The following is an 18,296-nucleotide window of genomic DNA, read 5'->3' on the forward strand; positions in this document are numbered from 1 at the left end:
GCAGAGCAGACGAAACTGGATTTAATAGAAAAATACCTCTTCACTAAACAAAGATCTGGCTGTGCCTGACTTGGAACGTTTCACAGCTGGAAGTTAGTGGAACCATCCGTGTGGCACAGACTAAATGAAGCTCACCAGTCTTCATAGGCTGCAGTTCAAAGAGACAGAAACTTGTTGTGACACTTTACGTGATGTTAGAATTTTAGGTGGAACTGGAAATAGAATTACATTTGAAGGATCTGGAGAAGACTTTATACTTAAGCAGTAAATACAATCATAATTTTGAGCAGTGCACAAATCCTAGCTTAGTGTATAAAACCAAGTTATTGTTGGCTATACACTGAAGTAAACTGGAGGACTCCTGTTGGGTTTAAATGGACCTGAAATATATTTATACAATGTCTAGTACAGATCACACTCTCCTTGAATTTCCCAAATCATGACAGCTGGCTTCAGTTATTGCAAACACAAATGTAATGAAATATTATAACAGTTGTTGTTGTTGAATCCATTTATTTTGATGGTTTGAAGTATTGGTGCTTTCCAGAAGAGTCAAAAACCTGCATTGAACAAAGCAATAAAATCTGTATTATGATCTGGGTGTGTACAACACAAAAGAAAAAGTACATGGTACAGCTAAACTTAGCAAAGGTGGTGAATGCATGCTGAGTTCCTCCTCAAAATTTAAGAAACCTTCTGTGTTCAGGATGACTCAGAAAACATTAATATGATTTTCCATAATATCTGATCTGGAGTTTTGCACACAGTATGCATCGAAATGTTGGCATCTAAGGCAATCATTCCAGAGGCCTGGTGTGGTTTGATGCATCAGTCTACATGCATACAGACATACAAGAGAAATAAGAATTACTGTGGGACAGTTTTTCTTACAGTTTTAAGGGCCCCCACCTCTCTGCTCAGATATACTTTACCTCTGCAGCCAAGGCAGATCCTTTCATCATTGGTCTTTTACAAAATGTCTCTTTAAATGATTATGCATTTAAACAATCATCTGGCACCATATTCTAAAAACTATTTTAAGGGAGAAAAGTGCTCTAAGGAGAGGATAGCTTATGATGTACAGGGGCTAACCAATCCGCATTTGTCACTGCTCTGTGTGTTTCAAACTAGTAGAACTTCTCTCCCCCCCCCCCCCCGCCCCCGAGCTCAGTCCCTTAGGAAGGACTGTAAATGTCACAGCAGCATGGAAAACATACTTTCCAGAATGGACTGGCTCCTGCTTTTAGATTGGGCTGTGTGGCTGCATCCTCAGCTCCTCTACCACTGGAGTTCCTTTTTTTCTCTGATTAAGGAAAGAGAGAAACAGTGAGGGGGCAGAGAGAGAGACAAAGAAGCAGCAAGGAAGGGGGAAGGGAAAGGGAAAAAAAGAACAAAGTGCAGTGGAAATGGAAATGGAGAGAAAGGAAGTGTGTGTGCCTTTGAGAATATAAAGAATCCATTATTATAATTTAAAGTTGATTATGAGTCTAAAGCTTGCCTATAATGTAAAATAAAGAGATAATTCCATTCAAATGTATGATCTCTGGCACAAAGTAATATTATCTGATTTCTTTTCTTTCGTTTCCAATTCTGGAAGGGAAATCCTTCCTATAAGGAAGCCTCGGTTTCTGCCAGTCAAGGGGAAAACTATTCCTCTTGGAACACTGCAAGTAGGCTTGGAAGAGAACACTTGGCTGAAACAAAATGTAATCTTGGATAGGAGCCTCCTTCTCTACCTTTTAGCAGTTTGACTTTCCAGAACACACATATAAATTCTCTTTACAATTTCTTGGTTTCTCATATTTAGAAAATCAATATCTGTAATAACCATGGCATGCATGTGCCTCAGATTTTATTTTGTCGCTGTTGTTGTCATTGTCATCCCCTTCTCCTTCTCTTCATTTTATGACTCTAAAGCATTGGCCAATTATGCAATTGTATTTCAAGATATTGCATTTCCTTTGCTGGAGAACACTTACCAAAATATCTCTAACTGATGAACAGATTACTGCATCTAAACACTGCCTCCTATGGAATAATCATAGAGAAGCTGAAAGCTTCTCTGAAACCATATCATTGCCAAGACTGTTGAGAATGATACAGAAAGACAAGCAAATCATGCTTGGACTGAAAGCCAAGTTTGCAACCTGGACTGAAATCCAGTCACTTGAACCACTGCATCATATGGCAGCCAATAGTTTCTGTGGGAGCCACACAACACTATCCAAAAAGACACTTCTCCAGTTTTTGGGAAGGAATCTTTCTGTACTCAAAATACCATGGCACACGTCCATCACACATGGTGGCTATACATAAAGCACTTCTTTTTATCTCCTGAGAGATTTTTGAGAAGGTTGATCTAGAAAGGCATCCATTCATTTTGATTATTCCACAAGACTCTTTGAGGTGTGTAGACGTTGTAAAAAAGGAAAAGAAAATGAGGGGCAAAATTTGAGATCTGTAAACTTAACCAAAAAGCAAATACAGTTCTAGCAGTAGGAGCACCAGGCAGAAATTAATTAGCGTACCGTGGGTGTAATGCATTATCTCTACTTACCCAGGAGTAAGCCCCACTGAAGTTTGCATGACTTACTTCTGAGCAGACATGTGGACAACTGAATTGCACTTATAGATATATAAGAGATGGATAGATGGAAGGAGGGAGAGAGGAATTATTATACTCAGCAAAGAAACAAGCAAAATTAGAAGAAGAAAAAAACCCTACTCTGATCTGCTGTGGTCCATCTCCATTGTAAATCACCCTTCCATGTACAAAACACAGGTTTTGTGCATAGGAAAAAATGCCTTTCATTCAACATCTTGGGCTTTGTGCCTGCTGACCCTTGCCAGATCATGGCCACCTGTACAGCAGCAAACATATCGTCAGCAGTCTAGGCTCTGACCACACCACTGCCCTGCTTGGGGGTTACAAATTGGTGCTGATTCCAGGTACCCAAAAGAAGAAACTCACATGCACAGCAGTACCATGCAGCCAACTGTTGCATTCAGTGTTTCCTGAGCTGGCTCACAGTGCTCCATGGAAACCACTACAAACTGTGGCTGAAGTCCAGGTGTGTTTGCCCACTGGTGGGGCAGCATCAACCAAAGCAGCAGATTCTCCCTCCCATTTGCAGCCCCTACACCCCTCCAAATCTTCTCTGGAACAGTCCAGAGCAGTCTTTGGTGCATACAAGGGTGCTGCAGGAGGAGAGGATGGCAAGTCTGATCACAAGAGTCAATGCCTACATGTGCAAATCTTGCATTTCACTGCTTTTCCAGAATTGACAGGACTGGATGTCAAAACACTGGTTCTCATCTTTCTACAGATGGGATCCAAAATGTTACCTCTAAAATCCAAGGTAGAGTTTCCTAATGACCTTTCTATCAAAACTCACTTCTGGAAACCTATTCTTGGATTCTCCCAGAGCAGTTTAGGAAATTCTGCTTCAGAACTATTTTGATAATTACTTGTACAATGATGAATGTTGACAGTTTCTAAAGAATGTGAAATCAAGGGCTTGTTTACAGTTTGAGAAATTGCACAAAGAGAAAAGGGAAGGGAATCTGTGTAGCTATATAAATTTTAATATAGCAGACTCAGTGCTCTCATACACAGTATGAATGTGCATGCACATGTGTTTAAACTTGTGTGTGTACATGTGAATATACTGGTTTTTAAAAATTATACATACATTTCAACAAAAGCAGGGTGACTCTAAAGCAATCACAGACTTAGCCCAACCTAACTCACAGGGTTGTTGTTGTGGGGATAAGATTGAGAGAAGGAGGGCAATGGTTTGTTAGCCACTTTGACTTCTTTAAAAAGAAAAAAAAAGAAAAGGTAGTATATAAATCTAATAAATAAATAAAATAAATTCACACATGGCATCTAGACAGTACCCGTTCAAAGCTGGAAGTATAATATGGTCCTCAGTCCATTGCATTAAAGGAGGCAGGCATTTATCATTCCAATATTGTAAAGTCAGTCTTTTAACTGAACATAGTGCATGGAGGATCTGTTTGCATTGACCATGCATTAACTTCCAGGAAGCACTTAGATATTTAAAAGAACATCGACATCAGTAGATCTTAAATGTTTTTGTTTAATGACCACCTTCCCCAAAAATGGAACTATGGGGCACTAAAAAAATATGTGCATAACAGAAACATTAGCTGTGTCCCTCCTCCGGTGCTTAGCTGACTTAGACAAACCCTTAGCAAAGAGAATTCATGGCATCCAATTGGCTTGTGTTTATCAGGGCTTCTCAAAGGTCTATGATTTCTGGGTCTATTATAAACACTGTTAGCATATTTGTGTTTGCAGCTATTGCTTTAAAAACTACTGTAGCAGTTCTACCAGTTAACTGCCTTTTCAAATTCAAAGTCTCCTGTTCCACTCATGATATCTGAAGAAGTAGGTTGCAGCCCTTGGAAGGGAATGCAAATTTATTTTAAAATGCCAACAAGTAAAATAGCCTGTCTGTTAGTGGGCTGCACTGAATCCTTACACTTGTAAACAAAAGGCTAACATGGTTACAGTATACAATTTCATACAGAGCTGTTTCTGTTATTGTTTGGAAATCTATTCGGGCTCTGACAGTGCAAGCAACATGTGATGTTTTTGTGAACATCCAGAAAATCCAAAGAAAGAATGTAAGGTTCTAAATATGGAACGTCAAGTTTCTCCTGTGCACACCAGGCCAATTCATTTTTTTTTATTTTTTAAGACAGCATGATCCCTCTCTGTAGACTGCCAACCATTATAGCTTACGTGGAAATTTTAATGAATATTTCCTCTTTTTTTCCCTTGTTCTTTATTTGTCCTATTTGATAATTGGACCATAAATCCTGGACATCTTCCATGAGAGCAACCATTGATGAGTTTTCCCTCTCTTGTTCTCTCTCCTACCCTCCCCCTTCTTTTCCTTTCCCCCCTCCCCACCCTCTCTCTCTGTTCACTTAGCAAATTGCACCATATGTAATGTAAAACAAACTAAGTTGGAAGCATGACTTCTTATTCCAAATCCTGGCATGCCAGAGAGTCACTGAGAGATATCATATGGTCTCCTGGCAAAAGTACAAAGTGGCTCTTGCTGTTTGATCTACTGTCTTAAATTTAAATGCAAAATCTGATAATTGGATCAGGCAGGAGAAGAAACTGACTAATAAAGCTCTTTTCATTTCCTTTTCCTATATGTCCTTGTTTCATCTTTTCTTTTCTTTTTTGTTTCCTGCTTGGACGATCTTGATGAGCAACAGTAAGTTCATAGTGAAAAGTTCAAAGGTGGGCCCTGCCTTGTAAGTATCGCCTCCTTCTAGATTCCTGATCTTTTTTTTTTTAACATGAGCCTTTACCATGACTTCCCAGCGATTGCTTTAATATTCCATGCCAAATCACTATGTTTGTGAGCCAGTGGAAAAAGGTAAATAGGGCCTGAGAAAACCTGGATATAATACCACTTGAGCTATGAACTGGCTTCTTGGCTGGCTGGTCTCAGGCAAATTACTCACAAGATCATATTAATATTATATATTGACATTCAATAGATTGCATTGCATATAACCTTAGATTTTTACAAGTTTGCCAACAGAGGACAGGGGGTGGGAGAAGGAAACTGTTGATCAAGCCACTTAGATCATGTGCACAAACAACAGCAATAGTTTTAGGCCTTTTGGACCAATTTTTCTATCAAGCCCTGTGAATAGGGCTACTTGATCACTTCCCTAAAGAGCTGCCTCTGCAAGAAGTTTACACATCTGCTGAGACAAAGATCTATGAGACATTCTTCCCAACAAAAGAATCTCCCTGCCTCCCTCCCTCCCTGCCTCCCTCTCTCCCTCTCTCGTCAGCAGTAGCTGAAGCTCTCTGGGTGCTCCACAGCAATTAGTACAATAACAAAAGCTCCCTCTCTGTTATCCTAAGTGGATCTGTGCAATGGGTGCTGTCTTTATTCTATAACTGTTGCATTTTTGTTGTACTTTAATGTGTTGTACTGTTGGAATCTATTTAAAATTGTTTTGTAAGCCAACTGGAGTGATAGAAAAGGTGCATAGAAAACAGATAGATAACCTTCCTTAAGGGTTCTTTTGATTATGGAGATAGGGAGAAACCAACTGCCTTGAACTCTTGGGTGGGAGGCAAGGCAGAGAATATCGAATAAATGTGATAAATAAAATAAATAATAAATATCACTCTTGGCCCAGCATAGTATTTTCAGAAAGCATTGCCAGAATGAGTTAACAGCTGTAAGGACCTTTCTTTCCTTGAACAAATCAATGATTGGGTTCAGAAAATGCTGTATCTTGGTAGAGTGCATCATTCCATGCTTGTGCAACACAATTGTGGAACCATAGAGTGAGTGCTGCTCTGGGTTAGGGCTAGGGCTAGGGCTAGGGCTAGGGCCTTGTCACTCTCTAAGTCATTTCCACATCTTTAAAACTGCAGTTGGCCCCTCTTTGTGTGTGGATGAAGCAAATTTGGCATGCACTGGATTTAGCATACCCAAAATACAGTAGAAAGATGAAGGTGATATTTTATTGAGTAATGAAAACCAAATCCACTCATCTATTAAGCACACTTTAGAAATGAATGTTTGTTTAGACTTGCCTTCAATGTCAAAAATATTTTCATTGCACGAACTCTGTTGTGGTCCCTTTACTCAAAGACTGAGGATTGTACTTCCGAGGACAGATGAGATGAAAACGGAACTTCCCTATCAAGCTGAATCACTCTATAAGCAAAGGAGCTCAGATCTGACAAGCCTATATGTACCTACTGAGAAGTAAATCCCACTAAGCTCAGCAGGGTCTTCTCCCAACTAACCTTGCACTGGGTGGAAGCCTAAGGCTCAGAGCTAGTGGAACTGGGGAAAGAGAGCATTTAATACTGGCCTAGTTGCTTTTCTATACTTGGAAAACAACTGCTAGGCTATAACAACATGTTCATGGTCAGGCTCATGACTTCGCTGAGATGATTCACAAATGGCCTACAATATTGGCTCCTTTTCTTTTGCATCCTTCTCTCTATGTTTTAGCCAAAATATAATGCTCTAACCTTCAAAGGAAGCATGAACTAACTTAGAAAACGGAAGTGAGTCTCCAAAGTGATTGACGATTGCATGCACTCCATTTCTCATTTATTTAGTCTAAAAAGGCTCTTTAAAATCTTGGCTGTGGTACTGGCGTATATCATGCTGGGTGGCCGCTGAAAGAGACACATCAGCTCTGTGGTGATTGCATTAGAAGCCCTCTAAAGAAAACCTGCTGAATGTTGGGAAGAAGGGACTGAATGATAGAAATTTAATTGATCATTCAGGTCCCTTCTATGGCTTCCTTAACATACAGGAAGCCCTGGAAGATTCCTGAACTGTGAGAGCAATCTATTCTATGGCATTATAATTACCTTACTAATGACTGATGTTCAACTAATTACATTCCTGCATCTTTGCTCTATATCTCACCTCAGATTAATCAACTGTCGAAATAGATTCCCATCAGCATCAACCTAAATGATGTATATGATGGGACCCAAGGGCATGTCTTCTAACCTGGTATTTCCCATCTTCACTGGATTGTTTCAAGTCTGCCAGGAAGCTTTGCATGCATATGGATAAATGTTGGCTACACTCACTTGTGGTGAGGAATGTGACCTCTGTACATGCTCAAATGTACTCTTTTATTTCAAGCATGTCAGAGAGGAATCCATGTTATGACCTTAGCCATCACAAGGGCAAATGGACACACTTTTAGATGGACTCTAAGCTTTTGCTGCTTGCATATTTGTAAAACTTACTGTGTGCTCATCCAACAAGAAATAATTTCATTGTTTAACCCAAAAGTGCAAAGCATGCTATGGAAATAAGGGTGCTGACATGACATGCCAGCACATAGAAGAGGTGAAGAGGTGGCATTCATGGGAATCCCACTAAGGCCGGAATCCTCCTGAATCTTTTATCTGGAATCCTGAATCCCTGGGAGAACTTAGCCCCCACCACCCTGCTGTCCAGGGGCACTTCTGAAATAAAGGGACAGGAATTCTGAAGCTCTCTGTTCATCCCCCAATGAACTGGCCTGGTGCCCACAAGGGCTTCACCTCCTGCTGCCCCTCCCTTGATGCTTTCTGCCGGGTTGTTTTTCTGAGATCAAATGCCTTCGCCTCCCCTGTGTCTACATCCCTTTTTCCAAACAGGAGTATCTTTAAGAGGCAGGGCTCTTGGCAGACACACACTCACACTGACTTTAGAGCATTTGTAAATTAGCACATGCAAATTTGTGGGGTAGTGTCCTGTGGGCCTGGCCCCTGATTCTTTTTGGTACCTACCACCACAACATTTACGGCATTTAAAATTCAAGTCATATGAACAATTCAAGTTACATCATCTGACATACACTGCATTCTGTTAGATGATGTAAAAAGCAGAGGATAGCAATGTGAAAAAAAGTGCATCATCAAGGTCTCTCTAGAAGCCCAGGCCCTGAATGAACCCATTTCTCCTTTGCCCACCAAGTATTTCCCACAGATTCTACTATTACTCTCTGTAGAGTACTTACTAGTAATCCCAAGATCTAGAAGACACCATGATACCTGAGAACTCAGGCAGAGTTGTCAATGTTATATTAAGGGTAGCCATGCCAGAAAATGCCTCATATAACTAGAAATGTATGGACACAGTAAAATCCATTCTATCTACAGTTCATAATTTGTTCAGTGCTTTCCATCCCGTCATCCACTCATTTGCAGAACCAGAATTTGCAAATTCACAGTCACACAGATTTGCATTCCCTCAAATGTGCAAATTCCACTAACATACACAAATCTCCTCAAAATGGCTATTTTCCCTCTCTAGCCCATGGGGAAAATGTGCACTTTGGAACAGGGTTTTTATTTTCCTATAATTAAATTTAAATAAAATTACAGAAAGAAAAAAAAAGTTCCCAAATGCACATGATTTAGGAACAGCTGGGATGCTGAATGCACAGGTCAGATTCTTATAAATTCTAACTCGTTTCAGTCCATTGCAGGTTCCTCTGACAATCCTAATCACAGCATTCTAAAGATTGTGCTTCTCTGTTGATTTGTGCACTTATTCTTAGATTTTGCCTCCTTTAATGAACCTGAAATGCCATGAACAGAAGGAAAAACAGGCAAAATAACACCCCCACATTTCTTTTTATTCTTTCCTGTCCGAGGCCTTTTTCGCTGCCATCAGCTTGAACTCTTTCTTTCCGTGGCTGTTCCACTAAACTGGAGATCAGATGTGGGGGAGATATAAAAAATAAAAATGAACAAAAAATTTCAAAATAACAGAATTTAAAATTTACTAAAGAAAAACTTTAATACAAAAAACATATAACACAGACTTTTTCCCCTTCCTCTAGCATTCATTCCTTCTCACTCACTCTCTTTTTCCCACCCCTCTCTAATCTGTGCCTCTGTCATGCTGAATTTCAAGTTCTAAAATTATTATCTATCTTTCTTACCCCTGCTCTAACCAATCAGGAGGGTAGTTTCTTGTTTGTTCCTACCATCTGAGTTTCTGTTTGCTGAGCTAAAACTCTTCCTCTGATTTTCTGTTGAATGTTATCAATTCGCGCTTCCTGAACAAAACTTCATGACTTCTATAACTAAATCTTTGACCTCTATGCTGTTAACCTTTTGGCAAGAACTGAGTAGCATGTGCATATGCGTGCACACATGTGTGCACAAATACCCCAGATTTAACCCCTGTGTATACTAAAAGCAACCAACTGAAAAACTAGAAACTTTTCCATCCCTTTACACACCCTCAGACTAAATAGAGTTTTGTTGAAATTAGTGACTCATCTTGAGTACACTTCGAATACAATCTGCTCTGGTACTGCCAAATCTCAGGATATTCTGCCGTTCTGTCTAATTTTGTAAATGACATGGAATGTGGCTCTAAGCAACAAAGTGAACACACAGAGAAAATGAACAGATGGGCCATATGCACTGGGCCCATGAATGGTAATCTTATGCTACCGTGCAAGTTCCATTCCCCAGAAAAGATCCTGTGGATGTACCATGCCAGATTGGATCTATCGAAAGAAGACTTTTAGGCTACAATCACACACATAGCTCGAAGGAAGTCCCCTTGCACCCATTTAATTCTGAGGAGGCATGTATAGGATTTGTCCATTTTGTACCAAAATCTCTTTTTCACTATGCTTTCTGAATACAGCTCTATAAATCAAACGGCACAGTGTAATGTAAGAGTAACACTGCCATGAAAGCAGAAGATGAACGGCTGGAATTCAGGCTCAGAGGTATAGCAAGGAGTTAGTTAAAAATCAGCTTGGCGAGCCCTGCTACCTGTCAGAATGTGTCCAATGCCATCTGTTGTACCAGAAAGTTAAAAAGCTGCTCTTACTTTCTTTTATTGTGAATTGGTATGAAGCATGTGCTTCTTTCTAAAATTCTGGATGGCAGCCAAGTGTACTTTGTGCACAGGGAACCCCGTGTTCATCAGTACTCACAGAATGATAAGTTCCTTGGAAAGCTGGTTGCAGAAGACACAACATTAGATAAGCATTTTGGAAACCTTCTTGTGAAAGCTGAGTTACATGTCCTTTCGATCAGTATGTTCCAAAGTTTACGGAGTTTGCTTTTGTGTTTACGTTACTTGGCCTTTCACAGGTCCAAATGGCTAATAAGCTGAGCCTAAGTCCACTGACCTGAGGTCTTATAGCAGATGAGCCAAATACTTTTAGGGTGCAGAAACCAACTTGTTCCACACCAAGATCCCCAGTAGGTGTGGCTATATGAAGTACGGCAACCATGCACACAAACCCATCACTGCACATGCCTTCAGGGCTGTTGTTCTTGGCAGTCTGTGATACTTAAAGCATTTTTCGTGTGAAGAGCAGTTTGCCTGCTGCTCATATTGCACGTTATCACAAACATTAGGTTGCTGCCATTTATTTAGTTTAGAAAGATAGGCTCTGCATGTATTGTACAGTAAAATATAAAAAGAAAATCTCTCTCTCTCTCTCTCTCTCTCTCTCTCTCTCTCTCTCTCTCTCTCGACAGAAAATACATTAGAAACCAGGTTAGCTCAATTTCTTCTACTTGCTTCTCTCCACAATACTTCCTGAAAAATCTACCAAAATTCTATTTAATTTGGTTACTACTTCTTCCCAATAAACATTCTTAAGATGATGCTGTAATTGTTAAAATAAACAACAGTGATTTAATGCCAGAATTTATTGAACTATATAGCTGCACAATCTGTGGCTGTCTTTTGTGGCATTTTGGACTGGGTGGACTGCAATAGTATTGCAAGCCAATAATCAGTCCCTAATGCAAAATAAAAAATACATAAATGGAACAAATATATAAGGGCACAATTCTCTGCATGTTTAGACAGAACAAAGTCCTTCAACTTGCAGCATTTCTCCACCAACTATCATGGCTAAGGAATGTTGGGAGCTGTGGGACTTTGTCCTGTCTAAACATACTTGGGATTGTACCTTAAAGCAAATATTTTTCATATTGTATCTTTTAATAGAAAGAACCCAGTCCGAAATCCTAGAGAGCCACTGCCAGTCACTATAAACAATACTGAGTTAAATGCACCAATTTTCTGCCTCAGTATAAGACAGCTATCTATGCTTCTGTGCAAATTACTTTTCAAAGCTCTTGAATACAGAAAGCAGTTCAGAGGTCTGGTGGTGGTGAGAAAGCTGAAGATAGGGTCAACAACTCAGATGTTCTTTTGTCCATTTTATCAGTAATTTCACTCTCTTCCTGTTCAATCTACTTTAAATGACATCATAAATCACTCAATGTCTTCAGCAACCGTATTTAGGTTGGTGGTTCTTGGCAAAGTCTTCTTCTGACTAGAATCCATCCGGCATTCAACCTAATGCTCAGGATAGGTCTGTCAGTAATCCAAAAGGAGTGTAATGGGTTTGGGTTGTGATACTTTCAAGTGGATACTAACTAATGGAACTAAGCAGCCATTACATGGGCAATGGTGGCCTAGAGGCAAAGCAAAAACCAAAGCTCAGCATTATGGATACCCTGAACATTGTTAATAAGAAAGTGACTTGTCCCAGTGACAGATCTCCTGTGATTTTCTATGTTTTTAGCAATTCATTAAAAGAAATATATTGAATCCCAGACTTCTAATAGTAACTAGAGGGGAGACAATAAAATGTTAGCAATAAATGGATAGATTATGAAAATTATATGTGTCCGGAAAGATCTTGGAATGGCACATCTTTAATTATGGTTCTTAATCTCATGGAACGGTGTTTAAGCTTGTGTGGGTAAAGTAGGATACTGTTTTTGCTGACATTTCAGATATTCTCCAACTTCCTATTTAAATATGTTCCTGTGTATTTGCATTAAGAGTGGGGAGGAATGAGAAAAATGCAGTCCTTTTGAGCTGAATGTATGTGAACAAAAGTGATCTTGACAGTTTGCAAAAAATGAAATATTCTTGACTTCTCAGGTATTAAAGAAAAACAGCCAAGTGTTCCCAGTAGTTCCTTAGCACAATTACTTGATTAGAGAGAGGCACTTCATTTCCTAACCACTACAGGAATAAGCAATATAGCTGTCAATAATTTTGCAGTGGGCCTCCGTCCTGGTGGCCAGCTTCTGACCACATCTTTACATGGTCATTAATGCATCTCCATCAGCACTTTAAAAAGCATACAGCAAAAGCCTCCAGCACCTTCAGGGATTTTGCTGGTGTGCTAGTGACCTTTTCCTTCATCAATTTCTGGAATGTTTTTTCCACTCCTGAATATGCAACACATCATAATGTTTTACATCAAGCCTCCACTTAAGTCAAATCGTATTATGATCAACGCTACTTTTTTCCTGGTTTCATTTAAAATCTAGTGACCAACACTGTCTAGTGAGTGCATTTCTCATTACAGGGCATAACCCAAATTTCTGTGATGCTCCGATGCATCCGTGGATGTCTGTACCAACTCGGCTTTTCAACACTGGGAACTGCCTGTTGCATTCTTGGAACATTCTTTAATCTGGAGCACACCATGTAGCCCACTCTTTTTGGAAAACTTCATAATCCCACAAGATATTAGAATACCAGATTAATAGACATAGAAGTTTCTATATGGAGAATACTGTTCTGATTTTTTGTCCATGAAAAATAGGAATATAGCAGTAATAACAGCAACATAGCACCAGTAAAACTGTGTACAAGTTAAAGTCATTTTATCATTTGGTTTTATTCTGGTTTATTCTTATGGATTTTTGGTTACGTTTTTATTATGTCATTATATGTTATGATTTTAAGTTTTGTTTTGTGAATTGTATAGATAGCTTGGACTTATAAGTAGCATACAGGTGTAAAAATTAAAATAAAAAGGATTTTAAATTAGGGCTTTTCAAAACTTTTTTTTATATTGCAACTGTGGGAGCAAGTCACGCATCCTTTGAAAGGGAGTTCCATAGGGTAGGGCCACAACAAAGAAGGCCCTCACTTTAGCACCTACCAATCTAATTGACATTAAAGGTGGGTCAACAAAACTGGATGTAAGAAGGGAAGGTCTATCAGTGCTGATTCATCTTGACAACTGTCTGCTGTTTCCAGCTTCAGAGGCAGGCTGTCACTGAATGCCAGCTGTGAAGACCAACGGCAGGAGAGGGCTATTTCCTCCATATCCTGCTTCTGGCATCTATCTATACAAGGGGTGGGGAGACTCTTTCAAGCTGAAAGCCAGATTCCATTTTCAAGATACTTTCTTGGTCCCCAGTCCAACAGGCGGTGGAACCATAGCCAAAACGGGTAAGATCAAAAATAAAACAGTACCACCCAATTGTGGCTCAATGCTCTTACTGCTAATAACTAAGCCTCACAAGTGGAACTTAAAAGATGAACTTTTTAAATGGGGAAAATGCATAAAAGCTGGAAAATGTATGATAGTTCGGAGGAAAGGAAGTGGGGCTACAGGAAGAGGATGGATGAAGAAATTTGTCTGATTAACATTTGTACGCAATCTATCTAATCTAACCTAATCTAGATGACTGTCTTTCTGTATTTCCACTATTTAGATTTTGTGATGCAGTTCTCTAGTTAAATAGAAACAGAGAAACAGAATGAGTCAGAAGAGGTCAACCCTGTCTCCAGCATAGCATGCCTACCATATGCATGTCCAAATGTGGATATTAGGGAAAACCCAAATACATTTAGTTGGGGAAATTTCTTGCATAATTCCAATATTAATCAAATTGTGTACATAAACACCTATATTATTTGCCTACAAATATCCTCACAGTTCTTTTTAAAGAAAAATACCAAACAGATACAGAATCCAGGCAGAACTAATTTAAGAGAGCCATGTGGCTCTTGTGGCAGTATACAAAAGTGTTTAATTAATTAAGCCTGGCTAAGGGAGAATGTGAGAGAAACCAACATTAATAGAGTCCCCCATTCCTAGATTCTCTTTCATATATCCCAGCTCCAGAAAGAGAGCTTTCAGTTCTGAAGGTGAAAGGGAACTTTTAGAACTGTGTGAATTATACAATCCACAGCCTCCCTGCCTCCCTCCCTTGCACAGGCTGTACAGTGTGCCTGTCCACTGCTCTCACGCTTGGAGAAGACAAATGAGGAATGGAAAAGTGAGGACCTAATGTGGACCCAGTGATATCCAAGCATCAGGTTTCCTTCTGACAACGTGTTTCTTCTCTCTCTCTCTCTCTCTCTCTCCTCCCACCCCCAAATCATTAGCCTGGAAGGAAGCACGGTATTGCATGCTTGCCCTTTAGCTTCCATGCGTCTCATCTTGGAATACTTTGATAGTCCTGGCAGAGGGAGGGGGTGCACACTTAGCAGTTGGAGTGAGGAGAGAAGCTAACCATGGCATTCTTTCCTCTAGAAAATTGAGATTTGCATGTGAAATCTGGCTCTGTGGGGTCTCTGGATCTGCTTGAATGGCCTGCAGAGAGCTGTGAACAGTCCTTGCATGTGATGCCCCAGCTTCAAATATTGGATTAGTGATACAGTAAGTGTCTGCTGCGTGGAGCATCTGTCTGCCTATTTATGATGATGAGTATTTACTTCCGGTCCTTCCCTAGTTGGCCTCCCCTGTAAAAAAGGAGCAAGGCCTCTTGCATTATTATATCATCTCGTGAGATTACCAGTCCTTATTTCATATGGTCTCAAATGAGTCCCTCCACTCCATTCCATCCCCGACTGGGCATATATTAGATTTTTTTGATATGTGAGGTTTAAATTGGCTTTATTTAATTCCATTCCTAAAGCAAATTTAAAAGTGGAATCATAAGGACTGCGCATTCGATTTTCTTCCCACTTCTCCCAGCTTAATAACTTCTATACATGACACAGATGGCATGAGAGGGTCACAAACATCATTCTGTTTCACACATTGCACAGAAGCAAACTTGAAATTGTTCCAGGATTTACAGGGAATCGGGAGCCAATCCTAGCTTCTATCTTTTGATTTCTGTTTTAAATCTGCTCCTATATTATAAATCCTTGCACTGCTGCTAGCTTCTTTTTGTTATGATTCCTATATTTTATGCTATAGTTTTAAACTTTAATTTTCATATTGCACTTTATCATCTTGTATGTTATGGTTTTAATTGTTGTGAACTGTAATATGTCCTGGCTACCAGGTAATATAAAAGTATACTAAATAAATAACTCCCAAAGTGAACACATATGCACAAGAATTCACACAATAGATGTATGCTTAAAATAACATGGGTGTATACCTGAGTATAGGTGATGTGGTCCTTAGTATTACCTGTGTACGCTTCCCTCCAGAGTGTCTTAACCTAAGTGAAACAGTGGAAAAATTAAGAGCCTGGTATTTCTTCTAGCAGGTACTGTGATTCCTGAGGAGGGGAGCTGGGGGCCATACACCAGAGGAATATTGCTTTAAGTCCTTCATTCTCCAACTTACCAGCATGGATTTGCTGCCTATTTTCTCCTATGCTTAGTAGAGTCACAGTGGTGGGGAGCAGGAAATCATCTGTCTAAAACCAGTAAAAATATACAGCTGAGAGGGTAGATTCACTTCACAAGCAGGAAAACATATTCCTTTTAATAATCCAGTATTAATTGGGTTAAATGAAAGGCAGTGAGGAGAAAGAGAAAACAAACTTGGAATTTCACATGAGAAACTCCAATTGGATGTCGCACTCCTGACTTTGATGTCAGTGGAAGGAGATTAAATGTCCACATAAAGAATTGAACTCGGGTGGTCTGTACTTTTTCCTCTCACATGCATTGCAATGTGACAATTGCTTATTAAACATTCAAAAAGTACCATATTCTAAAGCAGAAGCTTAAAAAATGAGAGGAAAACTTCAAAGAGGACACTTCTGGGAAGGGTCCGAGGTTCAGCATATAGTTCAAGTTTCAATGTGCTTCACCATTACAAAATATTTATTTGCGTAGCACTGAATGACTGCTCTCTTCCCCCCATCCCCCATAAAAGTGTCTGCCCATTGACAGTAAGGTTTCCTCCTATCAATGTCCTGAACCAGCAGGTCACAAACAGTTCATTTCCTATGAAAATGCACCCATTCATGGGAAAGAGAAAACAGAAAAGTGACAGAAGATCCTGCAATGGAATAGAAATTCTTGTGAAGTTACCTTGTTTTCATTTAAGTTTGTGCCTTTGTCCATCTGCCAATGTTCAGTGAGGTTCTTTGAGCATTTGTGAGCTCAATACAAAAACTTGTAGAGAGCTAGGAGATCATATGAAATGCTGGTTGCGGGGGTAGGGGTGCACTAAAGGAAGAAAAAACATTAATTCGTGCCAGTGCATTTTCCCCCTTTAGTCCCTTGTGTGTGTGTGTGGGGGGGGGGTTTAAGGACCAAAGATGTTCTGTGGGAAGTTCTAGCACCCCTGCTACATACATTCAGTGAGCCTGATCCAGTTCAAAACTCCATGTATTTACTCTAAGGTTAAAAAAACCAAAAACCTTTTCAAGTCAGAGCTTTCCTTAGAAGCAAACATGACGAAACAGAAGAGGTCATACCTCGGGCACATCATGAGAAGTTAAAACTTCCTGGAAAAGACAATAATACTAGGGAAAGTCAAATGAAGAAAAAGAAAACCAAGACCAAATATGAGATGGCTTGACTCCATTAGGGGAAACCACGGCCCAGAATTTGGAAGAGCTTATCAGGGCTGTCATGGGTAGGACATTTTGGCAGACATTCATTCATAGGGTCACCGTAAGTCAGAGACAACTTGACAGCACATAAGAACAGCAGAAACAAATGTTCGGTTTAGTTGCACAGTGTAGCATGTAGTTTGGCCTTCCATGCAGCAGGATTGGGGAATGTGCAGCCCTTCAGATGTTGTTGGGCTGCAGCTCTCATGATGTCTCCCCACTGACTACATTGACTAGGACTGATGAGACACCCACATATTCCCCAGCTCTGCAGTAGGGGGTACCATGATAGCTCATATGGAAAGGGCAATCCTTCCTCCAAATTGCCTCCCTGCCCAGCCTGATGAGAAAACCAGGTTGTGAAATATAAACATGTTTCTAGTGGGAAGCATTACAATATATTTCAGCTTTCTCTGCCATCTCCTGCATCTTATCCCTTAGTCCAGAGGATGCTTATGCTGGATAGTAAGCTATGTTTCACCACATAGAAACAGAGCATCAGAACATTTCAAAATATAACATTTGGATTTAGTACAAAGTTGCAGTCAAAACTTAGTGACATACTGATGATGCTTGACTTGTGGAAGAGAAGGTGTCTCCTTGGCTGCATAGCTGAGGTCATCTATTTTACTCCACATTTCCTTATTCATTCAGCTAGCTACTGAAATCAGTGGAATGCAAGTCAAGCTACGTTTTGATAGACTGATACATCTAGACTGAGACCGTGAAGTGAGTGACTTGGTTAGAATTTGATATCCCTATCATGTGATTTGGGCCAGCCCTTTCAGCATGAAGCAGCTGATTTGGGTTTGTGTGATAGGATGATCACAATGATTGCATTATGCTTAATGATGGGATTAGTTATACTTGTATTTTTGCAGTACTTGCGCAAATGTTTGCCACAGGTGCCAAAATAACCGGACAAGTTCTACTTACCATAAACCTTGTCTGCCAGGGGAGGGGGTAACCATGTTTGCAACCTTACAAGTCAAATATCTTGGGCTGGCCAAGTTCACAATGAGATGTTTTAGACAAAGTGACCCATATAAAATGGTATGTGGAAGAACCAAGAACCATCCTGAGAAAATGAGGTATGAATGTAACAGATGAACAAGTCGCTCACATTGTGCAAGAATGGTTCATGCAGCTCTGT

The 18,296-nt window shown here is 39.9% G+C and overlaps 1 protein-coding gene across 3 annotated transcripts in view; it reads left to right on the forward strand.

The window, feature by feature from the left end:
* Positions 1-18,296, forward strand: part of RUNX1 (RUNX family transcription factor 1) — a 207,364-nt gene that overhangs the window by 51,463 nt on the left and 137,605 nt on the right. The window contains exon 1 of one of the 3 annotated variants that reach the window (XM_044442323.1): positions 14,890-14,997. The exons of the other annotated variants lie outside the window; for them this stretch is intronic. The gene's annotated coding sequence lies outside the window, so the exon portion shown is untranslated. Of the gene's footprint in view, positions 1-14,889; positions 14,998-18,296 lie in introns of those variants that run through there. 3 annotated transcript variants of the gene reach the window in all.

Source organism: Varanus komodoensis, unplaced genomic scaffold (assembly GCF_004798865.1).
Source record: "Varanus komodoensis strain SLA01 unplaced genomic scaffold, ASM479886v1 scaffold4, whole genome shotgun sequence".
NCBI lineage: Eukaryota > Metazoa > Chordata > Lepidosauria > Squamata > Varanidae > Varanus > Varanus komodoensis.